This window comes from Myodes glareolus, chromosome 8, assembly GCF_982192425.1.
Source record: "Myodes glareolus chromosome 8, mMyoGla1.1, whole genome shotgun sequence".
In the NCBI taxonomy this organism is placed as follows: Eukaryota; Metazoa; Chordata; class Mammalia; order Rodentia; family Cricetidae; genus Myodes; species Myodes glareolus.
Genome location: NC_142033.1, coordinates 24089155 through 24095154, shown reverse-complemented (window position 1 = coordinate 24095154; position 6000 = coordinate 24089155).

Genomic DNA, 6000 nt, shown 5'->3' with positions numbered 1-6000 from the left:
TTATATTAATATTTCACAGATCAGAAACATATGTAACCGGCTTATTATGGCGGTCTTTTTACTGTGGCAAAACTGAGAGACTGGAATCCATGCTGAAGATTGGAAAAGGAATCCCCAGAAAGAAACCGCAAATTTACTATAAGCACTACTAAAAACTAAAATTAAATAATTAATAATATCATATGTTAAAAAATACCATCTATTAAAATGTGGGTCTTCAAATATAGAATTTCATAGACAAAAGATTTACCTACTGTGTTAATTGATATTCCTCTCCATGGCAAAATAAACTATTATAAAAATATGAGATATATTTATATATAAGTCTAAGAAAGAAAAAGTTTATTTTGGTTCATGGACTCCAAAACCTGAGACCATCATTGCTTTGTCTATTGCCTCTGTGCCTGCAGTGAGGCATTGCATTGCAGTGGGGAGCATGGGACAGGGTATTCCTACACCAAAGAGAAGAAAAAGGACTATCAATAAAACCACCAGGATACCAATATCCCATTTAAGCCCATGCCTTCTTCGAGTCTGTACTTCTTAAAATTTCTAACACTTACTAATATTACCAAATGCACCCATAACTCCCAGTACATAGAATTTTGGAGAGAACTCCATTTTCAAATGTTTGTAGTTGTCTTTGCCCCTCACCCTAAAGCATATCTGGAACTATTTTCAATCTTCTTTAATAGAAACATAAAATTTTTTCCATATTTTCTTCAGTTTCTACATGGGGCTTAATGTGAGAATTACTGTTCTTTTGCTGTGACAAAATACCTGGTGAAAAAAATCTGAAAGAGGAAATAGTCACTAGTATGGGAACATGAGTATATGAAACGCTAGGCAGCACTGTGTCCTTAGGACACTTTCAAAAGTAGAAACACTCTTCACCCAAGAGGAATAGATGACTTGACTGAATAATAACTTTTCTTTTATTAAAACCACTATGATTATATATGGGATCCCAGGTCCAAGGAGAAATCCCCCAGATTGCTCTCTGGACAGAGGAGAGGGTGTCTGAATCGGCCGTGGCCCATGACCATACTGATGTATATTTTGCTTATCACCATAGATCCTTCGTCTGGCGAAGGACGGCTATGCAGTCGGAGGCCCACATTGGAGCAACGGATTGAGCCCCCCGAGGTCCGGAGGGGGAGCTGAAGGAGGAGGAACATGAAAGACGAAATCAGTACTGCGAGGGATGCTATCACCCACTGATACAAGGGAACGGATCTGATGAGAATTTACCAGGGCCAGTAGGACTGGGACTGAAGGAGGACGTGATCTAGCCAGATTCTCGGAATTTGGCCGGATTCTCGGACTGTGGCTGGCCCGGGGTCTTTCTGAAAAGCCATTGACTAGGACACTGGGACCTGTTTCCTCTGCATATGCTGGATTTTGGGGACCCAGTCTGTTTGGACGCTCGCCTTCCTGGACCTGGAGGGAGGGGGAGGGAGCTGGAGCTTCCCACAGGGCAGGAAACCCTGACTGCCCTGGGGGACGGAGGGGAAGGAGGGGGGAAGTGGGGGGAGTGGGAGGGTGTTGGGAGGGGGGGCGGAAATGGAAACTTTTATAATTTAATAAAATTTACTAAAAAAAAAAAATAAAACCACTATGATTATAGGTATTCTTTGTTTTGTCTTGAAAACCAAAATTAGTCACATATTTTTAAGCTTTTTTATTGATTTTATTGAGTTATACATTTTTCTCTTCTTTCCTCCCTTCTTCTCCCCTCCCCTTCAACCCTCTCCCATAGTCCCCATGCTCTCAGTTTACTCAGGAGATCTTGTCTTTTTTTACTTACCGTGTAGATTAGATCCATGTATGTCTTTCTTAAGGTCCTCATTCTTTTCTTGGTTCTCTGAGATTGAGATTTGTAGGCTGGTTTTCTTTGCTTTATTTCTAAAATCCACTTATGTCTGAATACATATGATAATTGTCTTTCTGGGTTTGGGATACCTCACTCAAAATGATGTTTTCCAGATTCATCCATTGGTGTAGGAGGTCTTTCAGTATTGTGTTGCTTTCATTGGTTAATCAATAAAGAAACTACTTGGCCAGATAGGACAGAACATAGGTAGGCGGGTCGACAGAACTGAATTCTGGGAGAAAGAAAGCAGGGTCAGAGATTGCCACCATGGAGCTAGTTGCCAGGTCAGATATGCTGAATCTTTCCCGGTAAGTCAAGGCCTCACGGTGAAATACAGATTATTAGAAATGGGTTAAATCAAGATGTGAGAGTTAGCCAATAAGAGGCTAGAACTAATGGTCATGCAGTGATTTAAATGAATTCAGTTTTCTGTGTGGTTATTTAGGGGGTAAGCTAGCAGGGCAGTGGGACACAGCCTGCTCCTCCTTCTACTATAATCCATTTGCCCACAAATTGCAAGAAGACTTTTTTTTCTGCTGTGTAGCATTCTATTGTGTAAACATACTACTTTCCTAATCCATTCTTTGGTCAAGGGGCAGTTAGGTTGTTTCAGGTTCTGCCTATGACAAACAATGCTGCTATGAGCATAGTTGAGCACATACCCCAAAAATGTTCAATTGTAGCAACATATTTTTGAACCTGACAGGTATAAAATATTTGCCATTTTGAAATTCAACTAGTCTTATTATGTATATAGTAAAAATGAACAAATTACAAGAGATGTTTGAATAGAAATAATTAAAAGCAATTATATAAGAAAGGTCTATTCTTGCGTCTAACTATACCTAATGATATATCTATATACTCTTATCATCGATTTTATTAATGGCTTGAATAATCTATTACTTCTTCTTTCTATTTGTGAGGCCAAGACTATTAGAATGTTAGCCATTTACAGCTCCCAATCTGTCCATCTTTGAATTGAATAATAGTAAACCATTAGCTACATGAAACAAAAGACTTACCTAATTGATGCCAGGATTATTATTAATTTCACTGTATGTTTTGTTTAAATGACAATACTCAGGTACTGATTATAAATTTCTTTTTGTTTTTTAAACCATAAGTGTACATTGTGGGTAATTGATACAACCTTTTTAAGTACTTATATTAATTATTTGTCTTGTCTCCATGACAAAATTCATGAAAGAAACATCTTGGGGGAATGAGAACTAATTTTGGCTCATGCTGTAGAAAGGTCCATTATGGTGCAGAAAGCACTGTGGAATTTGAACATGGCAGCTCACCTATGGCTGAAACTTAAGTGAGCTTCCTTATATCTCAAAGGTTAAAGGGGAAAAAAAGGATCACCAGAAAATTGAAATAAGCTATATCCCATAAGATCTGTATCCCAGATACCCAGATACCCATTTTTTTCAGTAAGCTCCATACTCAAAAAGTTCTAATACTTCCCAATGAGTGCTACCTCCTGAGGACTATTAGAACATATGATTATATAGGAATCATATATTCAAACTTTAAAACTACTCTTTATACTTTTTCTTTTATTGTACATTATATATCTATTTCTATATCTATATAAATACAGCATAGTTTTACCATGTATAGTTTATTTATATATGTTTCATTAATTTTTAAAAATCAGTTTTTAGGCTTTAACTTAAGTATATTAAAGTTTAATAATCGGGGACTGGAGAGATGGCTCAGTGGTTAAGAGCATTGCCTGCTCTTCCAAAGGTCCTGAGTTCAATTCCCAGCAACCATATGGTGGCTCACAACCCTCTGTCATGAGGTCTGGTGCCCTCTTTTGGCCTGCAGGCATACACATAGACAGAATATTGTATACATAATAAATAAATAAATATTCAAAAAATAAATAAAGTTTAATAATCATATGAAGTTCTACAAATTTTCTCCAAATAAATTTAATTTTAGGCACATCATCCGAAATATGTCTTATGTGACCCTTGCTTATTATTAATCCCCCAAAAGTCAATGGTCTTTTATACATAGCCTTTTTTACTTCTAAAATCTGACATCAATTTCCTATTATTGTTATTCTTATAAATTAGCCATTACATTGCTATCTGTTTTATGTAATTCAACCATAATCTGTTAAATGCATACATAGTTTCTTATGTGATAATAGTTATTATTTCTCTATAGCAATTTTTATGTGAACATATCACAGTTTGGTGACCCATTACTGTATTTATTGGAACTGGGCAACCACCAGTGGATTCTGCTGTGTTAGGAGGTTGAGTAGCATGGAACATCCTATAATTTAGGTGTACTGAGAGTTATTCTTAGTGGCTAAAGTTGCAATTCCCAAGATTATGAACTTGTTTTTTTCCTTTTCTCTGTAAATTAAAGTTCTACTTAGTAACCTGTTTAGCGTTTGTTACTGCTCATTTTTAGCCCTCATGAATGGTGGTTTCTTACTGCTGTGTTTCCGTGATCCTTTATTTGCTTCAGGATATTTGTGTATGTTGATACCTCTTTCATAACATTTATATTCAAGCTCTAACCTGGTTTGGAACACCAAACTGATCATTGTTTTCTTGTGAGTTATAAATCTTTCATACATTCTTCTTATTGGAATTTGTGGATTTATGTATTGCCACTCAGTTTTTCTATTGAGACATTTCCATTCTTAAAGTATTAATAATTTGGATGAAAGGATGATTTTGCTGTTTCTTAGAGGTAAACAACTTGTTCATCCTTTATCTTGCTTGGGTTTAATGGTTTTTATTCCTGTACTGAACAAAAATAAAATAGTAGATAGAGTATATACATAGCATATTCACGGTTGTTATTCAAATACTTTTTAAGATATATGGTTAAAATAAGTGAAAAATGTATGTACTTTTCCAGTGAGTTCTTGTAATAGATACATTAGAATCTCTAATATGGAATGTACTATGTCTGAAAATGAGAGATAATTTAGTTATCTGAATTTTATTTGGCCAGCAATTTTTATTAAGTTCTGATTGAAATACACCCTACAACAATACTTTATGAGATAGATTCTTGTATCTCATGTTTACCTAGAAGCCATTTATTAGTAAGTAAAGTTCTTTGAAAACATTCAATATAATTCAGTCACTTTTCAAGATTACCATTATTAACATGTCATCATTGTAGCAGAATGTCTATAAATCTACTGAAAGTTTATATTATGCTAGTTCTGAAAATCAAGTGATAATATATCTGTGAAAATATAATAATGCTATCCAATTCAGACACTCAAGAGGAATGCTTAGACCCTAAGATAAGGCTCCTTTCCTACACACTAAATGCAAGCTTTTTTCTCTGCTTAAGCACAGATTTAGTGGTCAAAATTTAAACCAGTTGCTTAACATTCTTATTACTTATTCATTTGGTTTCATTAAATAGGACTCTCAGTTTGTGCGTGTTCTAAAGATACTTGTTTCTGAACACCTATTGATCAATTTCTTCATATAGAACAAGGGAAGCTGATCCTAATAACATTAATATAGAAATCCAGAAATATTAATCAAGAACAGATAGTAGCTTGGTTTTATTTTTAGAGATATAGGTTGTGATTCAACTGTTGGACACGTGTCAAATGTTAACGAGACACTAGATTTGATCACCAGTATGAAAATTAGTATAATTCCACTGTCAGTAATAGTCTTGGAAAATGAACTATTGTCAAGTATAAGGGAATTTTCTTAAAATTTTTAATTTGCCTTGGATTTCTTTATAAATATGTGATCAAAAAACAAAATAAAACTCTAAATTACTTGCATTACCTCATATTCTATTTCTTCCTTTGTCAGGCTAAATCATAGGACAAAGTCAAAGTTGGCATTGAAAGCTGAAGACTGAAAATTCACATTGGGTTTTACAAATTTAGACCAACTGAAGTAATAAAGAACTGCCACATATAATGAAGGAAGGTACCCAGGCAGTACATTAATAACACTGCAGGTTTTAGTTACATGATTTTTGCCTTATATAAAATATATTTGTGCATTTTGATCTACAGAGATTTGACTTATATTATTTTTAATTAAATTGTTCCAAATAAATGCATTGAGAAAAAATGTAGATTATGCTGTGAATGCTGGACTTTGGTTAAT